This window comes from Phyllobates terribilis, unplaced genomic scaffold, assembly GCF_046119375.1.
Source record: "Phyllobates terribilis strain yellow unplaced genomic scaffold, ASM4611937v1 Scaffold_2__4_contigs__length_985480577, whole genome shotgun sequence".
Classification (NCBI taxonomy): Eukaryota; Metazoa; Chordata; class Amphibia; order Anura; family Dendrobatidae; genus Phyllobates; species Phyllobates terribilis.
The window spans coordinates 950,151,289-950,177,545 of record NW_027362762.1 but is presented as its reverse complement, the minus strand read 5'-3'; positions in this window follow the sequence as shown (position 1 = coordinate 950,177,545).

The following is a 26,257-nucleotide window of genomic DNA, read 5'->3' as shown; positions in this document are numbered from 1 at the left end:
AGTACAGTGGATGTGGACAAAGCAGGAGAATTTGCCGGACACACAGCTGGGGATCAGCTGACGTTACTGAACCCCAATAACACTGGAGCAAGCGTTGACTGTGCAGACGGCACTTCTGAGCAGCAACTAGCGGTATTGGAGCCCAGGGTAAATACTAAAAACGGAGGAGCCAGAGGTGTATTTGGAGGAGGTTTTAAATCCGTAGTACAGTGGATGTGGACAAAGCAGGAGAATTTGCCGGACACACAGCTGGGGATCAGCTGACGTTACTGAACCCCAATAACACTGGAGCAAGCGTTGACTGTGCAGACGGCACTTCTGAGCAGCAACTAGCGGTACTGGAGCCCAGGGTAAATACTAAAAACGGAGGAGCCAGAGGTGTAATTGGAGAAACTTTCAAATCTGTAGTAGTGAGAATGTGGACAGAGCAGGAGAAATTGCCGTCCGCACAGCAGGGGAACAGCTGACGTTACTGAACCCCAATAACACGGCAGCAAGTGTTGACTGTGCAGACGGCACTTCCGAGCGCCAACTGGCGGTGTTGGAGCTCAGGGATAATACTGAAAACAGAGGAGCCAGAGGTGTAATTGGAGAAACTTTCAAATCTGTAGTAGTGAGAATGTGGACAGAGCAGGAGAAATTGCCGTCCGCACAGCAGGGGAACAGCTGACGTTACTAAACCCCAATAACACGGCAGCAAGTGTTGACTGTGCAGACGGCACTTCCGAGCGCCAACTGGCGGTGTTGGAGCTCAGGGATAATACTGAAAACAGAGGAGCCAGAGGTGTAATTGGAGAAACTTTCAAATCTGTAGTAGTGAGAATGTGGACAGAGCAGGAGAAATTGCCGTCCGCACAGCAGGGGAACAGCTGACGTTACTAAACCCCAATAACACGGCAGCAAGTGTTGACTGTGCAGACGGCACTTCCGAGCGCCAACTGGCGGTGTTGGAGCTCAGGGATAATACTGAAAACAGAGGAGCCAGAGGTGTAATTGGAGAAACTTTCAAATCTGTAGTAGTGAGAATGTGGACAGAGCAGGAGAAATTGCCGTCCGCACAGCAGGGGAACAGCTGACGTTACTGAACCCCAATAACACGGCAGCAAGTGTTGACTGTGCAGACGGCACTTCCGAGCGCCAACTGGCGGTGTTGGAGCTCAGGGATAATACTGAAAACAGAGGAGCCAGAGGTGTAATTGGAGAAACTTTCAAATCTGTAGTAGTGAGAATGTGGACAGAGCAGGAGAAATTGCCGTCCGCACAGCAGGGGAACAGCTGACGTTACTGAACCCCAATAACACGGCAGCAAGTGTTGACTGTGCAGACGGCACTTCCGAGCGCCAACTGGCGGTGTTGGAGCTCAGGGATAATACTAAAAACAGAGGAGCCAGAGGTGTAATTGTAGAAACTTTCAAATCTGTAGTAGTGAGAATGTGGACAGAGCAGGAGAAATTGCCGTCCGCACAGCAGGGTAACAGCTGACGTTACTGAACCCCAATAACATGGCAGCAAGTGTTGACAGTGCAGACGGCACTTCCGAGCGCCAACTGGCGGTGTTGGAGCTCAGAGATTACAGTTCAGGTGGTAGAAACATGAACAGAACAGGAGACCTGGATACTGTTGCCAACCAATTATTTATTCTGGAAGAGGACTGGCAAATTCATGAGAGATCCAGGCCTTGTTCATTTTGAGAAAAGTAAGCCGGTCAACGTTATCGGAGGATAGTCGCATGCGACGGTCTGTTAGTACACCACCTGCGGCACTAAAGACGCGTTCCGATAATACACTAGCAGCAGGGCAAGCTAGCACCTCCAATGCATACTGACTAAGCTCTGGCCATGTATCCAGCTTACAGACCCAAAACTTGAAGGGAGAAGAGCCGTCTGGGAGTACACTAAGAGGGCAAGACATGTAGTCTGTCACCATCTGACGGAAACGTTGCCTCCTGCTGACTGGAGCCGTCTGTGATGGTGTAGACATTTGTGGCGGCGGGGACACAAAACTTTGCCACATTTCGGCCATACTGGTCTTGCCTTGTGCTGAGGCGCTGCTTCTGCTCCCTCTTTGTGCAGAGCTTCCTCCACTGCCTCGACGCACTGAGCTGCTTTGTAAAGCACTAGCAGCACTGCTCTCGGTTGGAATGGAGAACATGATGGAATGCACCAGTGCATCTTGGTACTCCCGCATTTTACGCTCCCGGTTCAACGGTGTTATGAGGCTTTGTAAGTTGTCCCGGTAGCGAGGATCTAGGAGGGTGGACACCCAATAATCAGCCGTGTTGAGAATGTGGGCGATGCGGCGGTCGTTTCTCAGGCACTGCAGCATGAAATCAACCATGTGCTGCAGACTGCCAACTGGCCAAGAAACGCTGTCCCCTGCTTGAGGCGTGATCTCTGCCTGCTCTGCATCACCCCACCCTCGCTCTAGATACTGACTACTAGAGCATTGTGTACCTCCCTCCTCTGGACAGATGTCTTCCTCATCCATTGACTCCTCCTCATCCTCCTCACAAAGTGTCCCCTGCCTAGGCCTTTGTGAGGAACCACGTTGCGTAGACTGTAGAGAAGCAGATGGCATTTGTGACTCCTCATCCTCCACCTCTTCCAAAACCTCGTCCCTTAGTGCTTGCAGTGTTTTTTCAAGCAGGCAGATAAGGGGGATAGTCATGCTGACTAGTGCATCATCTGCACTCGCCATCCGCGTGGAATAATCGAAGGCACGCAAAACGTGGCAAATGTCCTTCATAGAGGCCCACTCAGTGGTGGTGAAGTGTGAACGGCGCGCACTGCGACTTGTTTACGCCTGCTGCAGCTGGTACTCCATTACTGCTGCCTGCTGCTCACACAACCTCTCCAACATATGTAACGTTGAATTCCACCTGGTGGGTAGGTCACATATGATGCGATGTTCCGGAAGACGTAATCGGCGCTGCAGAGCTGCAATGCGTGATCTTGCATTGCTGGAACGCCGCAAGTGAGCGCACTCTATGCGGACCTTGTGAAGCAGTGCATCAAGATCCGGATAGTCCCTCAAAAAACTCTGCACGACCAAGTTGAGCACATGCGCCAGACATGGGATGTGAGTGAGGTTGCCTAGGCCCAGAGCTGCCACCAGATTTCGGCCATTGTCACACACTACCATGCCTGGCTGGAGATTCGCTGGCACAAACCACACGTCGCTCTGCTGCTTGATGGCATTCCAGAGCTCCTGCGCTGTGTGGCTTCGATTCCCCAAAGAAATTAATTTTAATACGGCCTGTTGACGTTTAGCCACGGCTGTGCTCATATCGGTCATCATAACAGGTAACCGTTCACGGGTCGATGTGGAGGTAGACCGTGACGGCTCCTGCAGCGCTGATTCAGAGGAACTAGAGTATGAGGAGGAGGCAATGTGTACAGACTGGATTCCTGCAATCCTTGGAGTTGGCAGAACACGTACAGCGCCACTCTCAAGATTTGTACCCGGCTCCACAACATTTACCCAATGGGCAGTGAGGGAAAGGTATCGTTCCTGTCCATGCTTACTGGTCCACGCATCGGTGGTCAGGTGGACCTTGCTACTGACGGCGTTTTGTAGCGCATGTTTAATTTTTCCCTTCACATGATGTTGCAGGGCAGGGACGGCTTGCCTGCTGAAATAAAAGCGGCTGGGCACGTTGTATTGTGGGACTGCCAATGCCATAAAGTTACGGAATGTGTCAGTCTCCACCAGCCTGAATGATAGCATTTCAAGGGCCAGTAGTTTAGCAATGCCAGCATTCAGAGCCTGTGCTCGGGGGTGGTTTGCCGAGTATGGGCGCCTTTTCTCCCATGCCTGTGCTAACGATGGCTGTAGACTGGCCTGGGAGTGTGAGGATGACTGGGAAAGTGGTGCTGTGGGTGGAATTACACTGTGTCTCTGTACAACAGTGCCAGAGATTCTTCCATGGTGATCCTGTGAGGAAGCCGAACCAGCTGTGTGTGAGCTGGAGGAAGAGGCTACAACACGAGCTGAAGAGGTGGTAGGTGGCGCTGTAGGTTGGCCTAGGTCTTCAGTGTGTTTTTGTAACTCCACCACGTGCTTGGTCCGCACATGTTTCCACATATTTGTGGTATTGAGGTTGCTGACACTTTTCCCTCTTTTCACCTTCTGATTACACAGCTTGCATTTGACAAAGCAAATGTCATCTGCAACTGTGTCAAAAAAGGACCAGGCACTGCAAGTCTTGGGAGCGCCTGCTTTGGATTTTGGAAGAGCCATGCTCCTAATGGGTGCCGAAGTGGAGGCTACAGGCAACCAAGTCTGCCCCCTCCCTCTCCCTCCTTTTTGGGCCGTTCGGGGAATCTCTTCCTCAGAGCTGCTCCCACCACCTTCCTGTCCCTCACGCCATGATGGGTCAAGGACCTCATCATCTACACCACCCTCTTCAAACAACTGCTTCTCCTGGGTAGTCTCGACAGCACAGTACGCACCAGAAAGTGGCACCTGAGTCTCATCATCAGATGCGTACTGAGGTGTGCTGCTGACCATAGGCACTGGCCCACCCGCCTCTTCAGATTCAGAGAGACAAAACGGTTGCGCATCACTGCATACTACCTCTTCTTCAAATTCTAGAATTCTGCTTGGCTGGCCCCCTCTTTCCAAGCCAAGAGATTCAGAGAACAGAAGTAGAGATGGCTCCTGTCCAGGGCTCTCTGACTGCCTGGGCAATTTGGCAGGTGGTGAAGAGACAGATGGGTGCTCTTCAGTGCTCAGGACCTGAGAGGATCTGGAACTAATTGAAGTCGATGCGTTAGCTGCCATCCATCCGACAACGGCTTCAATTTGGTCCTCGCGCAGCAGTGGGGTACGGCTAGCTCCTATAAAGCTGCGCATAAAGGACTGTTCCCTGGTAAAACTGGGGGATGCTGAGTCACTGGTGCCCGCAGCAGGCACAGAATCCCCACGTCCTCTCCCTGCAGGCACAGAATCCTCACGTCCTCTCCCTGCAGAAACTCCACGCCCACGCCCACATGCCTTACTCCCTGCCTTCTTCATCTTGGTAGACTGATAAAGATAGGCAGAAAAGTACTAAGGGCTTAGTGTGCTTATTCCTGAACAGCTGCTAACAGGTATAAGAAACATTAATTTTATAAAGTGTGGACTAGACTTTAATATGAGCTAATGTGGCCTACACAACTGTAAAGTGGAGTGTTTGGTGAACTTTATTTAGGTTTTTTTTGTCACAAAAAGACACTGGATGTGCCTAAAGATGTAATAACGATAGTATCACAAACTTTTTGTAGCTATTACAATGTAGGAAGGTAACCTACAATGCAATAGATGAGGCTGCAAAAAATAGGCTAATACTAATCTGGCTGGGGCTGCAGGGCCCAATGCTGCAGAAAGGCTCCTCTAACTACTCCTATATAGTGTGTTTGGAACCAATTTAGCTGAATACGGATGGAACCACCACACTAATAGGAGATATCAGGAAAAATTATGAATTGGCAATAAAGGACAATGTATGAGGCAGTGACACACACTGAGTGCACTACAACCAGACGTGGCTGAAGCACACACTACAGGGTGAGCTGCACTCACACACAGAGACCTTGCAGAAAGCGGTGAACAGCACAGAGAACTGTGCACTAGCACTGCAAGGCACAGCGATTTATAAAGTAGCTTGGGTAAAGCAGAATAGACCAAATAGGTAGCTAAAACTGTCCCTCAGAACAACAGCATCCTATCCCTAACTGAATTCACAGCAGAGTGAGCTCAAAATGGCGGCGGCGGCTTTTATAGTGCATCATGACATCATTTCAGCAGCCAATCACAGCCATGCCATTAGTTAAGATGCCTACATGCCTAACAGGATGTGCCCACACTTCTTAGGATCCTCATTGGCTGAATAAAATGAAAATGGCTCATTGCATTATGGGAACTTCCGATTCCGGTATACGATATTGCAAAAGTATCGGAATTAAGTATCGGAATTCCGATACTGCGAATATCGGCCGATACCCGATATTTCAGTATCGGAATGCTCAACACTAGTCATAGGTTTGCTGAAAATGATACGGTGCTCCCTCCCACTTCCCTGGTGTCACAAGCCCTCGATATAAATGTAACATACCAAACCTAATACAGAGGAAACTCTTGGCCACTAAACGTTTGGTAAAAAAAAAAATGCTATTAAAGAGATAATTACTTATACAGTAATGACTAAAATCATAAATCCCCAAAAAATCTACATATCAGCAATTCAGGACACAGGCAATTTTCATTTTTGCATTTTCATTTCTGCCTCCTCTTCTTCCAAGAACCATAACTTTTTTTATTTATTCTTCCATTAACGAGTTCTCATGTGTATGCACTGATTCTTGACCAGTGAGACAAGTTACATTAGGACCAGTCAACAATATTAGACAGGTGTAGGTCCCCACCGATCAGCTGTTAGCAGGTCCCCTGTCGGACAGAATTAAACAGTGTACTGAGCCAGGGCACCCCTTAAAATCACAGGGTTATTCCTGCCCCACTCAATTCTGCCTCGGTAGACGAGAGGAGCAGGTGATGGAACGTCTCCTGATACCTACTGGCCTCACATGAGGGGAGAAGTAACAACCCTTTAAAGCAGACCTGGGCAAACTGCGGCTCACGGCACATCTGGCCCTCTGGCTGTTCCAGTCCGCCCGCCGACCAAGATAGCTGAAGGGCTGAAACAGCGGCCCACGGGCTGCACCATGCCCTCACCCGCTGCCGCCTGCTGTCACTGCTATCCATATCCTTAGGATGCTCACAATCTAGATTCCCTATCAGTATGTCTTTGGACTGTGGGAGGAAACCGGAGAACCCGGAGGAAACCTACGCAAACACGGGGAGAACATACAAACTCCTTGCAGATGTTGTCCTTGGTGGGATTTGAACCCAGGACCCCAGCGCTGCAAGGCTGCAGTTATAACCGCTGAGCTACCGCACTGCCCGTTGTTGTTTTTTTCATGTGTATGTTATGTTTACATTTATATAGGAGGCTATGTAGGGGCTCATACTGTATATGGGAGGCTATGTGAGACTCATAGTGTATGTAGGAGGCTATGTGGGGCTCATACTGTATATAGGAGGCTATGTGGGGCTCATGCTGTATATAGGAGGCTATGTGAGGCTCATACTGTATATAGGAGGCTATGTGGGGCTCATACTGTATATAGGAGGCTATGTGAGGCTCATACTATATATAAGAGGCTATGTGTGGCTTATGCTGTATATAGGAGGCTATGTGGGGCTCATGCTGTATATAGGAGGCTATGTGGGGCTCATACTGTATATAGGAGGCTATGTGGAGCTCATACTGTATATAGGAGGCTATGTGGGGCTCATACTATATATAGGAGGCTATGTGGGGCTCATACAATATATAGGAGGCTATGTGGGGCTCATGCTGTATATAGGAGGCTATGTGGGGTTCATGCTGTATCTAGGAGGCTATGTGGGGCTCATGTTGTATATAGGAGGCTATGTGGGGCTCTAGACAACATATCCAGACTGCTGTTATAGGGGGGCTCCAGACTACACATCCAAACTGCTGTTATAGGGGGCTCCAGACTACACATCCAGACTGCTGTTATAGGGGCCTCCAGACTACACACCCAAACTGCTGTTATAGGGGGGCTCCAGGCTACACCTCCAGATTGTTGTTACAGGCGACTCCAGACTACACATCCAGACTGCTGTTATAGAGGGGCTCCAGAATACACACCCAGACTGCTGTTATAAGGCCAGACTCCACATCCAGACTGCTGTTATAGGGGGGCTGCAAACGACACATCCAGACTTCTGTTATAGGGGGCTCCAAACTACACATCCAGACTTCTGTTATAGGGGGCATCCAGACTGCTGTTATAGAGTGGCCCCAGCATACACACCCAGACTGCTGTTATAAGGCCAGATTCCACATCCAGACTGCAGTTATATGGGGTACCAGACTAGACATCCAGACTGCTGTTATAGGGGGCCCCAAACTACACATCCAGACTTCTGTTATAGGGGGCATCCAGACTGCTGTTACAGGGGGGGCTCCAGACTATACACCCAGACTGCTGTTATAGGGGGGCTCCAGACTACACCTCCAGACTGCTGTTACAGGGGGCTCCAGACTACACATCCAGACTGCTGTTATAGGGGGGCTCCAGACTACACCTTCAGACTGCTGTTACAGGGGGCTCCAGACTACACATCCAGACTGCTGTTATAGGGGGGCTCCAGAATACATACCCAGACTGCTGTTATAAAGCCAGACTCCACATCCAGACTGCTGTTATATGGGACACCAGACTACACATACAGACTGCTGTTATAGGGGGCTCCAAACTACACATCCAGACTGCTTTTATAGGGGGCATCCAGACTGCTGTTACAGGGGGGCTCCAGACTACACACCCAGACTGCTGTTATAGGCGGGCTCCAGACTACACCTCCAGACTTCTGTTATAGAGGGTCTCCAGACTACATCTCCAGACTGCTGATATAGGGGGCTCCAGACTACACCTCAAGACTGCTGTTACAGGGGGCTCCAGACTACACATCCAGACTGCTGTTATAGGGGGGCTCCAGAATACATACCCAGACTGCTGTTATAAAACCAGACTAGACATCCAGACTGCCATTATAAGGGGCTCCAAACTACACATCCAGACTGCTGTTATAGGGGGGGCTCCAGACTACACCTCCAAACTTCTGCTATAGGGGGGCTCCAGACTACATCTCCAAACTGCTGTTATAGGGGGGCTCCAGACTGCTGTTATAGGGGGCTCCAGACTACACCTCCAGACTGCTGATATAGGGGGGCTCCAGACTACACATCCAGACTGCTGTTATAGGGGGGCTCCAGGCTACACCTCCAGACTGCTGATATAGGGGGGCTCCAGACTACACATCCAGACTGCTGTTATAGAGAAACACTGATTTACTTTGGTAACTTATGTGCAATAACAAGTTAATCCTGGACCAGACTTTTACTAACGTAATAAATGATTAATCTCTCAGGCTCCGGTTTCTCCTAATGCCAGTGTAACGAGCCATTTGGCTTTCCGACTAAATTCATTATTCAATTTATGTCCAAGTTCACATTAAAGTCTTTTTAAACATTTCAAAATATTTGTTACCGTAGAATCTGTGTAACTTTTCTTTATGGATATTTGGAGTAGAGGTCGGAGACTTCATCTTAGGATGTTGGGTATCGTTCAAACCCTGCGAGTCGTAAGGCTGTACAAGGGTTAAGGACCAGTTGTGCTCATCCCTTTATGAAGCTTAAGGAGGTTTCCTTTGCCTAAAGGGCCGTTTAGATGAGTCGATAATTAGGAACAAGAGGTGTCACTAGAATTTTTGTTCGCCTATTATCATATTATTATTATATTTTTATAACAATTTTTATATTTTATACTTTTTTTATATTTTATTCTTTTATATTTTTATATTATTACATTTTATTTTATTTATTTTTTTTAACTTCTTAAGGATGTAGCCAGTTTTAATTTTTGAGATTTCTAGGTTAGCAATGGCAATGGAACAAGTCTGTTCTAGTATCTAACCGCGTAAATGCCTCCGTCAGTGATTGACAGCAGCATCTAAGGGATTAACAGGAACCATCGGAGCGTTCTTCACTGACTACTGTTAGAGGCAGGTGCCGGCTGTATAAACACATCCCGCATCTTCATTTGGTCCTAAAGGCCCAAAATTTAAATTTATTAAAGGATTAAAATGTATGTCTTATCCAATTAGCTCAATCTATACAACAACTGCCGTAGAGGTCAGAAAGTTGCCACATGTCAAGAAAAGGCAACTGGAACATGACAGACCCCATTATAAGTTATTAGGGTGGGTCGGGCATCAGTCATACTCAGTTCACGAAAGATTTGGCACCGTGTAGTTGTTGTTTTCATTATAAATGGAAAAGCAAGCGTGAACAGCGCCTAAATTAAGCCTAGATGTCACATTGAAGCTCAGGGGTCTGGCAGCATTGAGCTGTCACATTTGTCAGCCGCAGCTCAGATAAAAAGGAATACTAAAGACAAGTGGATCATTGGATATTCACTTTGCTGATGTTTTGTAAATTCTGGCTCCAAATTCTATTTGTTTCAAAATTTGGAAGTTTTTATGGAATATTCATTTTTTCTTGTCCTGGCAATAGAAATGGAAGAAAGGTCACAAAGTTATTTGGAAACTTTTAGGATATAGCAATAACAAGGGAGCGCCTGCTGTAAGGAAACTATCTGATGACTGTGACAAACTCGAGGTCCGAAAGGGCCACATTTTTGGAATTGATCTGATGATTACGATGTTGAATTTGGGAATAACAACTGTGAAAATAATCTCTCTGCTGAGAACAAGAACACCTGGTACTGATCAGCCAGAAGGACAGGGCTGCTCACTGACTTTAATCACATTTCCATATTGCGAGCTAGGTCACTTTTTTTTTTTGGGTGGATGGTGGGATATTTTTTTCCCTAAACCAGGGCTTCAAAAACTTCTTTTTAATGCACTATTACAAAATTTAAATTTATGATTTAATACCAAGATAACAAGTTTTCTCCCGTCAAGAGGATAACTTACTGATTGCCGGGGATCTAACCAGTAGAACTTTCAGTGATCCTGAAAATGTGAGTCAGGAACCCGGGAACTTCGATCTGCAGTGCTCCATCTGGAATAGAGCAGAGGTGGAGCATGTGCACCTCCATATATTGTCTATGGGACTGGTGGAGAAAGAGGAGTATAGAGCTCTACTATTTCCGGCAGACCCATTTCCGAGAACTCCGCTCCATTCAGAACTGGGCTCGGACCCCCTGCAATCAGTAAGTCACATACATGGCCAATTAAAATGTAAGCCCACCCTCTCTTAAATAATATTTAAACCTTGTTTCTAAAAAATAAATTACTAATTTTACCGATCCCCAACAAGTCCAATTCCCTGCTGGTATCTACTTTCTGGTATCAGCTCAACACAAAAGAAATGGTAGGACATGTCATTAGTAGCTGAGACTGGTCACCAGTGCAGCCAGTAGAAATCAGTGGGGACCGACTAAGGGTTTGTCCACAACATCTTCGCAATTGAATCCACAGTAAAATCCACATGATTTCGTTCTGATTTTGACACTGTGGATTTTACCGTTGATTTCCTCCTACCAAAAATCCAAAGCAAATCACTCCGGAGTAGACGAATTCTAAGCCTTGGAGAAGGCTCTGGGGGCATACTGTAGGTGATGGGAACTATTACTTTCTTAATTTTTTAAACCAGTCAGCATTTTGAAAAATAATTTTTATCAACCTGGACAACCCCTATAAGTCCATAAAAACGTGGATGCCACCTCCACTTATGCTATATTCTATAAAAGCTCTGTAGGACAAGACTTTGGAAAATTACATTCTTGGCCTTTGCATCCCAAAAATGGGATATCATTTTTTTTGAACATCTTGCTAAAAAAAAATAAGTCACACATGACAAATCTTGCGTATATATTTTTGTCCTGTGACTCAAGATTTTTCACCCTTTTATCTTTAACCTAAGTTCCTCTTTTTGTTAAAAGTTAAGTAATAATCAACTCTTAAGGTTCAGGCCAATTTGGACAAAGGAAACCTTTCATTTTTGCTTCTGTGCATTTTGTCAGCAATCATTTTTATAATTTTACCTTTAGTTAGCATTTGAGGGTATTTATCAGATGTATAGATCTCCTGGTGAGAGCCATTAGCCCATTGTAGGCTTGACCATTGCTTTGAATGTAGTTTTTTTTTTCCAGACGTGTTACTGCCTGCTCAATATGTTTCCATCATGGTCAAAAATGAATTATTGGCTAATAAGTCTCATTTATAAATCCGTGAAACACAGTTTGGATACGGACCGTGATACACAGAGTGGACGCTGGTCTCCTGACCCTAACTTGACACCCTCATATATGCCTATGAGACTGTAAAGTTCTGGTAAGGAGACCAGCGACCACTCCGTGTATCATGGTACATACACAGACTTATGAAAGAGGCTTGTCCTGGTGCTGGTCCTGTTATTGTTATTATTTAACGTCCTTCAGCTTGGTCGCTAGCCATGGCAACTTGATGGATAAACGTTCTGTACGAAGATCGAGCCTTAATAGGTCCACCAGGTCTTCTCTGCCATTATCTTGATTATATCAAGCCATTGAGTTGCTGGTCTTCCTCTTCGCCTTGTTCTTTCTAGTCTTCCGACCATGATGTTCTTCTCCAATGATTGCGCTCTCCGTATGATGTGTCTACAGCAGGCAAGTCGCAGCTGGTGATCCGTCGAGTGACTATGTCTGACTTGATTTGTTCCAAAATTGATTTGTTTGTCCTTCTTGCCATCCATGGTATTGATAACACCCTTACCCAGCACCACATTTCAAAGGCATTGATTCTTCTTCTGTCTTGTTTATATATCGTTCAGGTTTCGCATCCGTTTATTACCACAGAAAAGACCAAACTATGAACAATCCGTGTCTTTGTCGCCAGAGAAATGTTCCTGATGGTCCTCTAATGATGTTGACAGGAGCTTGGAGCTGTTACCTCTTGCTGTACTTGTACAGACTGGAGAAAAAGCGACTTTCTTCTTCGGGACAGAGAAAAAAAAAACTCAATTGGCTTTTATAGTGAAGGACCCCCAAAAAATCTAAAAGTCTTTTGCATCTTTCTGGTTTTTTTTGGGTGCTTTGTGGCAACTGGCTCAATGAGCAGCCATTCTCCTGTGTAACAGGGTGTTCGTATATAGGATATCAAAAAAACATGCCATAAATATCCCTTAAATGCAGGAATAAAGAGGTGGCTCCGAATGTGCCGCTCTCTGTTCATTCTTTTTGGAGCTCTGAGTGTGCTTGGGACATGCAATTATTAGACACTGATGGTGTATCCTGTTATGCCATAAATGTCTGGTGTGATAACCATTTTAGCCTTTGTCAACCAGCATGTTTCTAAGGAATACCAGACAAAGAGTCGTCATCTCTGTTTCTCTTTGTTATTACTTTTGTATTTCCAATTTGGTCCTCCAAAAGCAGGATGGTGCGAAATGTTGCTTGGAAAGCTACTGGTCCAAGATACAATAATGAGTTGGATGGCCTAATTAATGAAGGTGACGGCCTCGGGAAGCCTCAATAAACATCCGAGCAGTTGATGGACATCACAGTTGAGCTCCACAATCACTTCACCAGGTGGCTGTTTACCAGGGCCGGCGTCAGCACTCGGCACACCCGGGCAAGAGCCAGGGCCCTGAGCAGGCGGGGGGGGGCCCACTTGCAGTCGTGCACCCCGCCGGGCTATGGGCGGAGGAGAGCGGTGTCAGCGCCCGCCCTTCTCCCCCGCTTGCTCTCGGCCCCGGCAGCCGGATACTTACCTCTCCCCGTGCCTCCGCAGATCCGCTGTCTTCCTGCTGTGCGCTCACTGTGACGTCTCAGGTCAGAGGGTGCGGTGACGTCTTTACACCGCGCCCTCCCCTGAGCCGTCACAGGCAGCGCAGAGCGGGAAGACGCCGGTAACGCTGGAGTCCGTACCTGAGCAGCGGCAGCAGGTGAGGATGATTGAGGTGAGTATTTGAGGTTTTTTTTTATGTATGGAGGCATGGGGCATAATATGGGGGGGTGACATCCTGCATGGGGCATATTATGGGGGGGTAACATCCTGCATGGGGTATAATATGGGGGGGTGACATCCTGCATGGGGCATTATAAAGAGGGGGGGTGACATCCTGCATGTGGCATTATAGAGAGGGGGGGTGACATCCTGCATGGGGCATTATAAAGCGTGGGGGTGACATCCTGAATGGGACATTATAAAGAGAGGGGGGTGATATTCTGCATGGGGCATTATAAAGAGAGGGGGGTGACATCCTTCTTGGGTTATTATAGAGAGAGGGGGTGACATCCTGCATGGGGCATTATAGAGAGAGGGGGTGACATCCTGCATGGGGCATTGAAAAGAGGGGGGCCAGTATTCCGTATGGAGCATTATATGGGGGGCCAGTCTCCTGTATGGAGCATTTTATGGGGGCCAGTATACTGTGTGGAGCGATTCGCCGGTTTCTGCGCTATTGTAGAATTTACAAAAGATATCGCTCATGTAATGTAAGAAGTGAAATCTTTGCATTGTACTATATATATATTTCTCTGCGGTATCTGTGCATCATGAATCGTGGTATGTGTTAAAGGGGCCACTGAGACTCTTTCGCCCGGGGCCCAGAAAAACCTGGAGCCGGCCCTGGTTTACAGCTTCTCTCACCCAACCAGTTAACGATGTGAAGCTTTGAATTTCATTAATCCAAGCAGCTCAGCCTTGAAACAAAGCTTTGGACTGTAACCCAGTTCTATCAACTGACAAAAAAACCTTGCAATCTACTATCTCTAACTGAAAAAAACTGCGCAATCAGCAGTTTCGACAGGTGTTTCAAAGCTTCAAAGAGCTAGTTATCTTGATAAGGGCACAAGCCGATATTTCATAAAAATACAAGAACAAATATACAATAAGTTCCCATGAAAACTACTGCATAAAAGTAAAATGATTTTGTTCAAAAATATATCCAAAAAACACAATGGTTTATCAATACAAAAAGAAAGATACAAACCGGTTACTACAGTGCTGCTCACCATTATTGGCACCCTTAGTTTTTTTCATAGATTATACAATATCTTCAGGAATAAATGGAAATGTACCAAAGATATATCCTCAGGATTTTTTAGTTAATGGTCCAAAGTAATACAACAATAAAACATTGTTTTTCAACTTCCATGTTGCAATTTCAAGAAAGAAACAGAATAAACAGCGCATGCAGCAATAAAAGCACCCCTAATTAATACTTGGTTGCCTCACTAATTAATACTTGGTTGCCCCCGATTAATACTTGGTTGCCCACTCTTTGGCATTGCTGACGGCCTCCAGACGTTTCTTGTAGCCATCTATAAGCTTCTTGCTCTTCTCAGATGGAATTTTCTTCCCCTCTTCCTTTGCAGTTTGTTCGAGCTCTTGAATGTTTGCAGGGTTCTTTTTCCCAATGGCAGATTTCAGCTCACCCCAAAGATTTTCAATTGGATTGAGGTCAGGACTCATTGCTGGCCATTTTAAAACAGTCCATTTTTTCTTTTTCAACCATTCCTGTGTACTTTTGGATGTTGGCTTTGGGTCATTGTCTTGCTGGAGGACCCATGATCTTCGACTCAAACCAAGTTTTCTTACACTGGGTAGGACATTTCGCTCTTAAATCTCTTGATTATTCTCTGATTTCATGATTCATGTGATGTGGTCAAGGCCTCCAGTACCAGACACAGCAAAGCAACCCCACAGCATTATGGATCCTCCACCATGCTTAACTGTTGGTAAGGTGTTCTTTTCCTTATAAACTTCATTGTGCCGACTGTAAACAAACTGGCGCTTTGCATTGCCAAAAAAGCTCTGTTTTTGTTTCATCTATCTACAGAACATTTTCCCAGAAGTACTGTGGTTTGTCAAGGTACTCTTTGGCAAAGATCAGTCTTTCCTTTTATGTCTTTTCTTCAGCAATGGTTTCTTCCTTGGCCTCCGCACATAAAGCTCTGCTTTGCTTAGTGTGCGGCGCATGGTACTTGTTGAAACCATGACCCCAGACTGTTCCATTTTGGCCTTCAGATGTTTGACGTGGTGTTTTTTCCACCATGCGCACCAATCTTCAAAGACATCTCTTGTCAATTTTCCTCTTTTCCACACATCCAGGGAGGTTCTTGATGGTTCCATGCTTGGCAAACTTCTTAATAACATTGCACACTGTTGAAACTGGGATACCTATCATGAGTGTGGTTTGTGGAACCACTGTGCCACGGACCGTGGAGAGCCTGGAGGGGCGTGACTAAGCAAGCACCAGACTGTTCACTAGAGCCTCTGATGGTGAGCTTAGACTTGGCTCCTGATGAACGTCAGGTGTCACTCCAGGACAGACCAACGGCTGCGCAGCAGCTGGACCCAGTAGGACAGACTGGATGGAGCAGCAGGCAGAGTTTTCATCAGAGTGCAGCAGACAGAGTTTGAATCAGAGTGCAGCAGGCAGAGTTTGCATCAGAGTGCAGCAGACAGGATTTGCACCAGAGTGCAGCAGGCAGGATCTGCGCCAGAGTGCAGCTGGCAGGATCTGCGCCAGAGAGCAGCAGGCTGGATCTGCGCCAGAGTACAGCAGGCAGGATCTGAGCCAGAATGCAGCAGGCAAGATCTGCACCAGAGTGCAGCAAGGACTGTTATGCAACCTTAACAAATTAGACTGCAGAACAGGAAGGTTGCTCAGGCACCTCCCCAGTGGGGAGGAAGCAATATATACATAATGCCCCACAGCCACTGGGGAGGAAATAGCAAATGAACACGCTGGCCCTTCAAGAGGGCGGGAGCACACGTGCATGCCCTAAGGACGTGGCTGGAAGCCCTGCTAGAAGCAGGCAGAGCATGGGGAAGGGAAGCACCGACCGCTGCGCGAGTGAAGTGACACGCCGGAGACCCTGCCTGTCAGAGCAGGGATCCGGCGTGATGTTAACAATACCAAGGTCTTTGGAGATGGCCTTATACCCTTTAGAAGTCTTATGTTTGCTAATAATAGCAGTTCTGATGTCCTCAGACAACTAATTTTTCTTTACCATTGTGACAAAGGAACAGGGCCTACCATGTGGCTTTTTAAAACACTGAAGTCATCATTCATTGGCTAATTCATGTCACATGGGCACTGACAATTAATCACAGGAGAATCTCTTTTGTGATTTACCACAGGCGAGTCAAAATGTGTTTCCATACTAAATTAATGTAAAGGTTCCAATACCAGTGACACAATCAGCTTTTTATTGTTTTTTGTTTTAAATTATTGCTTATCATTTGCTCTTTTGTATTTAACACGAGTCTCTATACAAAAAACTGTTTCATTTGATTAATTTTTTTCACGAGATATTCCACATTATGTACTTACATTTCATGAGTGCCAATAATGATGAGTAGGACTGTAGGTGACCACAGGGACCCTGACAAGAGTTGTGGCTGAGAATCTGTATTTGGGGGCTGACACACTAACATTTCACGCCTCTAAAGGCTCCCTTTGTATATGTGGCGCCCCTGAGGGTTCGGTCGCCACAGAGGTACTGTATCTCACCCAAAGATGTGGTATTTCACTCTCAGGTAAGGAAGGAGTACAGACCAGGACCCTAACACCTGCATTCAACACTACACTACTCCAGACCAGCTGGAGGGGCAAGATGTGTCGCGCTTCCTGCTGAGCCCTGTCCCTGGCTGGAGTGGGGGGAACCAAAGTGGGGGGAACCAAAGTAGGGGGAACCATGTAGTGGGTGTGGGTGGAGGACATAGATCAGGGGAGCACTTGTTAGGAGTAGTATAAAGAGGGAAGCCATCTTGGGAGAGTGAGCAGTCTGAGAGGAGAAGTGGAGGGAGCAGGAGCTCTGTAGGAGCTCTGCTCAGGAGGAGGGCCTGGGGAGAGGCCCAGGACTGAAGAGAGAGAGGAGCAGGAGAAAGGCTCCAGGAACGAGGAAGGTACCCCAGGGGTATGGGAAGTGCTGGAGGCCACCTGTTCACCCGAATCTGCCAGGCGGTGGAGGGGTCAGGTCCCACAGAGGGAACCGGTCCCTAAACTAGCAGAGTTCTTTAAGTCTCAACTAGGAAACCGGAGGCTGCAGTATTTCAGGTACTGCAGCCACAAGCCACATCTAATCACCAGAAAGGTGGCCATAGAGGACCCAGGGGACAGAGAAGACGTCGCCCGGCAAGGTCCGCAGTCACTGGATTGGAACACTAGGTGTGAGGTGCTGGGAGGCCAGGAGGAATACACAGAAGGGGGCCCTGCTATGTACTCTGGAGGTACCTGAGGGTTGGCTAAACCCCTGCCTGGTGAACACAGTGCGACGTGGGAGGCTGTAAGCTGTACAGTGCAACCTGAGGAACTTGACAACTGTGAGTAAAACCCTGAAGACTGCACCCCACCGTCTCTGTCAGTTATTGCTGCAGCGCCATCACCTCCTGCACTATACTGCAACATCAGTAACATCTACACTGCCCTGTACTAAGCTCTACCTGTGGAGAGCTAAACCAACTCTGCTGCATTTACACCAGCTCCAGAGGACCCGCTCCGCAGCGGCGGCTCCATATAGCCGCATACCACAGGTGGCGTCACAAACTGTATATAAAGACTATAAATCCCCTGTAAATATTCCCCTTTGGATTGACCGCCCTGGGTCACGGACCGGGTCACCGCCACTGTGACATCTCCCCTAGCAGCGACCGGCCTGGCACCGAGTACCCCATGGCCCAGGGGGTGCGTCAACTTTGGCGTCACGAACAGGATATGAACCCACCCGTTATCACCGGGTATTGTGCGCCTAGAGACTGTGTTCTATACTGAATGTGGCGCCCACCCCAGAAGAACGTGCGCCATTATGTGCGAGATAAAAGACAACAAGAAACCGCCTCCCATCGTGGGCCGGGTTCCAGAATGGCGCCAAAAGCGGGGCCCGCCCCAAGCAGCAGTGACCATGTATGTGGATGTGTCCATCAAGCTGGGGGGGGCGCCCCAAGGTGTGTCCGACAGCAAGCTGCCGTGGAACCGCCCCCGAAAGGGGAGAGGAGAGAAGAAACCTGGGAGACAGGGCGGAGTCTCCAGCAGTCTAGACAGACCACACCCGGCAGGCAACATGGAGGAGAGTCAGGAGCAAGCTCCCGTCCATGGCCTGCAGTGATCAGCAAAGCCTCTCACCCTGGAGGAGGCAATGGCAGAGTTATCCCTGGAGGATACTGAGTTCCTCCAAGCTGAAATCTAGGAGCTAGGCCAGAGGATGGAGAGGGCCCAGCAGGATGCCATCGCCGGCTGGAAGAAGGGGCTGCTGGAGAAGCTTGTGATCCGGCAGCAGCCAGTGCTGCACTCCACTAGCAGCGTCCCAGCCCCAGAGGAGCCAGAGCAGAATCAGGAGGCAGAGGACGGCACACGTGCGGCCGCGGGAGCAGGTAAGAAGAGACTCCTTGTCCCGGGCACTGAGAGTGCTGACCTGCTCCTGGGCCCCCTGGCAGAACCTCCGATACCGGGTGCCTGCTCCGCTGACCTGCTCCTAGGCCCCCTGGCGGAACCTCCGATACCGGGCGCCTGCTCCACCGACCTGCTCCTAGGCCCCCTGGCGGAACCTCAGATCCCGGGCGCCTGCTCCGCCGACCTGCTCCTAGGCCCCCTACCAGAGCCACCTGCCCTCGCACCCGAGTGGGTGTATGGAGGCCCCACCTACGACTGGTCCGCTAAATATGAAGACCAGCAAGGACCCCCTCTGACACCTGCACCCCCAGTTACCTGCCAAGGAGGAGAGGAGGTCCGGTGGGACAACCGGGAGGGGGACCTCATGGAGTTTCCGTGGGAGACCCAGAACCAGGCCCTCAGGAGGGAGAAGTACTGTAGACGGGAGCTCTTGCAGTTGGAGAAGGAGCGTCATGACCAGCAGGTGCGGTGGGAACAAATGGAGGCCCGGAACATGGCGGCCAAAACCCGGGCGCGCAAAGAAAGGTCCACTACATCGAGTCCCCGTCTGGAGGGGATAGTCGTAAAATTTTATCTGGACGCCGGGTGGGGCTTTGTGAGAGAGCCGCAGACAGACCGGGACGTCTTTGTCAATCGACGGGACGTCGAACCCCATCTCCAGCAGGGGCATCCCGGCCGAGACCTCTACCCCGGTGACCATGTCACCTTTACCCGCAACAAGGGCGAGCTCGGGTGGTATGCCCTCCAGGTATACTGAGTGGCGAAGGAGAGGCGAGACATGCCCCCGCAGAACGAGGCTGAAGACCCAGCTGGGTTAGCCTGTAAAAACCAGGTGTTCCCCCGGAGGGAGCACCACTGTTAAAAACTGGTTATTGAAAAAGACTCTAAATAGTTACCTGGAAGGGTACAACACTGCAAGTTTGAAAAGTTAATTTGTGTGCCTTTAAAGTTTTATAGTTACCCGTTTAAAAGGACTATAGGTTTAAGGACAGTGAATAACCAAAAAACTTTCCCTGTAAATAGTTGTACTTCTTAAAGTGCCCCTTATTGGTTTTATATGACAAGACTGACCCCAGAACAAAAACCCGTTTGGCGTGGCCGAAGACATGGTCCAACAACTGGATCACCTATGCCCTGCAGCCACGCCCAGGGCCTACGTTGAGGGTTTTCAGACGGGTCCCTCATGTTGCTTAAGTTGCACCTTACCCAGTGAGATGGACACCTGGTTACAGATCTCACTACAGTTTGCTCAACTTACTTGGAAAGTGATAAAAATATTTTATGAGAGAAATGTTTTATGAGTATAAAGAAAAACATTCTTTAAAAAGTTTTATGTAGTAACCAGTAACGTTTAAGAAAATGTGCCTCCCATAAAGGGAAGAAAAAGTTTTGCTGATTATTCTTCTATGGGAATGCATTCTAAAATTTTTGTAAGTCTAATACCCTGTTTTTTACAGCCCGTGGACATGCTGTGTTTTACCAGGGGGGTATGTGGCGCCCCTGAGGGTTCGGTCGCCACAGAGGTACTGCATCTCACCCAGAGGTGTGGTATCTCACTCTCAGGTAAGGAAGGAGTACAGCCCTGGACCCAAACACCTGCATCCAACACTAGACTACACCAGACCAGCTGGAAGGGCAAGATGTGTCGCGCTTCCTGCTGTGCCCTGTCCCTGGCTGGAGTGGGGGGAACCAAAGTAGGGGGAACCATGTAGTGGGTGTGGGTGGAGGACATAGATCAGGGGAGCACTTCTTAGGAGTAGTATAAAGAGGGAAGCCATCTTGGGAGAGTGAGCAGTCTGAGAGGAGAAGTGGAAGGAGCAGGAGCTCTGTAGGAGCTCTGCTCAGGAGGAGGGCCTGGGGAGAGGCCCAGGACTGAAGAGAGAGAGGAGCAGGAGAAAGGCTCCAGGAACGAGGAAGGGACCCCAGGGGTATGGGAAGTGCTGGAGGCCACCCGTATGCCCGAATCTGCCAGGCGGTGGAGGGGTCAGGTCGCACAGAGGGGACCGGTCCCTAAACTAGCAAAGTTCTTCAAGTCTCAACTAGGAAACCGGAGGCTGTAGTATTTCAGGTACTACAGCCACAATCCACATTAGTCTCACCAAGAAGGTAACCATAGAGGACCCAGGGGACAGAGAAGACGTCGCCCGACAAGGTCCGCGGTCACTGGATTGGGACACTAGGTGTGAGGTGCAGGGAGACGGCCAGGAGGAATACACAGAAGGGGGTTCTGCTATGTACTCTGGAGGTACCTGAGGGTTGGCTAAACCCCTGCCTGGTGAACGTAGCACGACGTGGGAGGCTGTAAGCTGTACAGTGCAACCTGAGGAACTTGACAACTGTGAGTAAAACCCTGAAGACTGCACCCCACCATCTCTGTCAGTTATTGCTGCTGCACCATCATCTCCTGCACTACACCGCAACATCAGTAACATCTATACTGCCCTGGAGCTAAGCTCTACCTGTGGAGAGCTAAACCAACTCTGCTGCATTCACACCAGCTCCAGAGGATCTGCACCGCAGCGGCGGCTCCATATAGCCGCATACCACAGGTGGCGTCACGAACTGTATATAAAAACTATAAATCCCCGTAAATATTCCCCTTTGGATTGACCGCCCTGGGTCACGGACCGGGTCACCGTCACTGTGACATCTCCCCTAGCAACGAACGGCCCGGCGCCGAGTACCCCATGGCCCAGGGGGTGCGTCATATATAGTTCACGTTTTCTCTTAGCTTTTCTTTCATTTTATGACATTTTAGATATTTTTATTTTATTGATGGCCATACTGAACTTTTTAGCAGTACCCTGGAGGGGTTATCTCGGCACAACTTACAATCTGTCTAAAAGCAATCTACGGTACTTTAAAATGTACCTTTTATTAAAAATCCTCTTGATTTTCAGGAATAGAAAATTAATTTTATAGCTCACTCCTTGATCCCTAGGTTACTACCGGCCACCTCTGCAGTCTATTAGAGGTGGCCAGTTACCTGAGCAAGGAACATGCTCTTCCAAGATGTTTGATATACAGCTTGCAAGCGCAGCTCTGAAGCTAGCATGATCACTAGATCCAACTAGTTTCAGAGCCCCTGCACACAGCTGCCTTTGCTAGCAGCATGGCAGAGCACACAGTTCCAGCTCTGCACAACCATGGTGCAGGTCTGAACTGTCAATCATCAGGATCGCACCGCCCCAAGGCAAATAGGAAGCTGAGAGGCTGGGTAACCGTGTACTCCTCAAGAAAGATTAGACAACCCCTTTAAGAATAAATGACATGCCATTTCTCCTTAGGAGTTCTGCTGTGTATTTACTTAGTCTTTAAAAAAAAACTTGATCTCGTGCCATACGCTGCTTGTACCTATGGTAATACTCTGCAGATGTTTTGGGATCAGCTGTTATTCTAGTGTAATGAGAGATGCCAGACGATGAGGTGATGGTATAATTAATTATAATTAACACATACCCTGTATAATTTATAATATACAATGTATAATTACAAAAAAAGGGTAGCCGTGTTTACCTGCCCAGATCTTCAAAACCAAATGCACTGCTAGGGTGCAGCAAACCCACATAAAGATGGCGGCTACACAGGTGCAAAATACTGATGAGACAACCACTCATAACCTTTTCATGGAGGGGGTGACTGCTTAGTATTTCAATTGCACACAAAAAGGCTTGTATAGGGTGCTATTCACACTAGGGTAGTGCACAGTATCCGGCTAACAGGCTATTAGTTACGCCCATAGTATTAGACTAGGCGGGCTGCCCAGTACCATCCAAGTGCACCCTATGGGAACAGACACCCCAGTTTACAATGCCCGCACTGATGGGCCTGGCTGCACCCTGGAATAAAAAAGTGCAAAAATACATATATATAATATATGAGGTATTAGTTGATATTTTGGCCAAAATACGTAAGCTCGTAACTCACGACAAGGGTCCTCATCTTACGAGTCCTACTCTAAACACAAACAGCGAAGCCACACTAAGAAGAATTAAAATTCCCCCAAAAATTCAAGAAAATACACAGCAAAAAAGGGCAGCAGTGTTTACCTGCCCAGATCTTCAAAACCAAATGCACTATTTGAAGATCTGGGCAGGTAAACACTGCTGCTCTTTTTTGCTGTGTTTTTTCATGAATTTTTAGGGGAATTTTAATTCTTCTTATTGTGGCTTTGCTGTTTGTGTGTACAATTAACATAATTATATTTACATCCTGCAGACGGGATAGAAATATCATGATTGGCTTACTGCTGTACACACACATGATATCTCAGCGCGCAATTCCCAGACAAACGGCTTCCAGCCAAAGTGCCAAAATATGCTTTTGATAGACACCTTCTTTATGGTCACTTTCTAAAAGGTTTGTGACTTTTTTGTGTGTAGAAACATACAGATGTATTTTGGATACCTTTTTGCACATTTCCTCCTCTTTCATAGGAATCAGGACTCATGGTAGCGCTCAACTTTTCTTCTACAGTCATTCTTCCAGATTTCCCAAACAGTGCGAAGGGGCTTCATCGAGAAAATACCATTACCCTCGTCCTCTGCATGAAGTCCCTTCAGACTGTTTGGGACTTCTGGAAGAATGATTGTCCGGAGGAGGAAAGATGAGCGCTACCTTGAGTTCTAACAGGGCCGGAACTAAATCAGGATAGGTTTTATGACTGCAAGGGAGTCGGAAGGGCTTGATAAAAAATGCGGGAAAGTTTTGGGGCAAGGTGGATAGGGTTTATAAAGAGGTCATTGGCGCAAATAGGCTTGTAGACCATCTAAACTTAAGTGAATGTACTCTGAACATGGGGGGCTTGGAGGAGCAATTAGAAGCCTGTATCGCACAGGAGGGCGTAGGATGGCTGCAAAGCCTTCTGTCCGAAACAGTTAATACAGGGACACAGAAAGCCAATATGGGTGAAGAGCAGACAGTCAGGAGCAGACAGCTGCAGTGCGGCTCAGATACAGCTTGTAGCATCGGCGTCTCTGCCCTCCGCCAGGCAGAGACGCCGTCCCTCTCACCGCCGTGCTCCCTGCCCGGCGTCCTCCAGCGCTTCTCTTCCTGCTTCTGCTGCCGGCGCGCGCAGCTTCCCGGGCACTGTGCTTAGGGCGCGCGCGCTCCCTTCCTCTTAAAGGGGCCGCGCACACCGCCCTAAGGAGTCCCCGGCCAATTGCCGGAGGTCCTCCCATATATAAGGCACCTCCTCCAAAATGGAGGTGTCCGAGCAATAGTTGATGCACAGTGTACTTACCTCTTCTTCAGCCCTCAGGTCCCGTTGTTAGCCTGACTACTAGTCCTGCCCGCCAGCCTGACTATCAGTCCAGTCCGCCAGCCTGACTACTCTCCAGCCCGACAGTCTGTCTTCCGTTCAGTCCGCCAGTCTGTCTATGGGCTTCGCCCGCCTGCTTACCTGGGAGCACCTGCCTGTTACCTGTCAGCCTACCTGGAGGCTCCCGCCTGTCACTTGCCGTGACCACCTGTCTGCCTACCGGAGGCTCCTGCCCGTCACTTGCCGTGACCACATGACAGCCTACCTAGACGCTCCCGCCTGTCACTTGCCGTGACCACCTGTCTGCCTACCCGGAGGCTCCTGCCCGTCACTTGCCGTGACCACCTGACAGCCTACCTAGAGGCTCCTGCCTGTCACTTGCCGTGACCTCCTGTCTGCCTACCCGGAGGCTCCTGCCCGTCACTTGCCGTGACCACCTGACAGCCTACCTAGAGGCTCCTGCCTGTCACTTGCCGTGACCACCTTTCTGCCTACCCGGAGGCTCCTGCCCGTCACTTGCCGTGACCACCTAACAGCCTAACTAGAGGCTCCCGCCTGTCACTTGCCATGACCACCTGACAGCCTACCTAGAGACTTCCGCCTGTCGCCTGCTGTCTCTGCCAGTTCATCTACCCGGACCTCTCGTCAGTTTGCCTGCTGTGCCCATCTGCAGTATCGGTCAGTCTCTGCCATCTGACCGGTGGGAGTCACCTGCTCTCTTACAAGGTCGTCCCCAGAGTAGCACCTGGTCCCTCTGCTCGGTCCCTCCCTGGTCACAGAGTCGTTAGCCGCCGTACGACCAGGGTCGTCCGAGTTGATACTTAGTTACGCCCCTCTGGGTCCCTCCTTGCACCGCAGCACAGAGGTTCCACCACCCGGATCCGTAACAGTTTGCTCGGGCCATGGAACCCGGTGGCCCCCAAGCCCCCTCGCTCTCTGACCTGTACCAGGAGGTTTCTCGTCAGAGATCCCAACAGGAAACCATCCTGAACTTCCTGTGGAGTGTCAACTCCCGCCTGGACACACTGCCTGTTCCTCCTGTGTTCGCCTCGAGTCATGCGACTCCCGCTCCGGCAGCGCCGCTGCCCACCAATACCACGGCATCCAACCCAGGTCCCCGGCTTTCTGCACCTCCTCGTTTTGAAGGCGACCCCGCTCTAGCTCGGGGTTTCATAAACCTTTGCATCCTGCACTTTGAACTTTTGGCACATCAGTTTCCCTCCGACCGGGCCAAGGTGGCGTTCATCATGTCTCACCTCACTGGGGAAGCACTGGCATGGCTTAATCCCCTGTGGGAGAGAGGGGATCCCCTGGTGTCCGATCTATCGTCTTTCCTCGCTGCTTTCCGGAAAGTCTTCGATGAACCAGGACGAAAATCCTCTACTGCCTCTGACGCGCCCCCAGGGCCGTGGGGTACTCGGCAGCCGGGCCTTATGGCTGCTTTGGGGGATATCACGGTGGCTGGCCCGGTCCGTGGCCCAGGGCGGTCACTGAAGAAGGGGGGAATATGTATAGGGAATTTGTCGTGACGCCACCTGTGGTGTCTGGTGAGGATCACCAGCGCTGCAACAGTCCTCTCCTTCCCTGACTGTGTCTGTCTCCATCTCCTGGAGCTGCTGGGAACCTCATTTCCCTGTCCCTGGTAGAGAAATATCACATTCCCACCAAACCTCTGGCTGAACCATTGGCAGTCACCTCCGTGGATGGAAGACTCCTTCCGGTGACCATCCTGCTCGTCATAGAACCTATAACCCTGCAGGTGGGAATGCTGCACTCTGAGAGGATCTCCTTCCATGTGCTTTCCGGTCTCTCTCCCTCCCTATTGCTAGGTCTACCCTGGCTTCAGAGACATGAACCCGTGCTGAACTGGCAATCCGGTGAAGTTCTCCGTTGGGGGCAGGATTGCCATGAGACGTGCCTGGTCCCGGTCCGCCTGGTTCATCCGCCCCTCACCCCGGCTAATCTACCCGGTTTACCGGCACCTTACTGGTTCTATGCAGATGTCTTTGACAAAAAAGAAG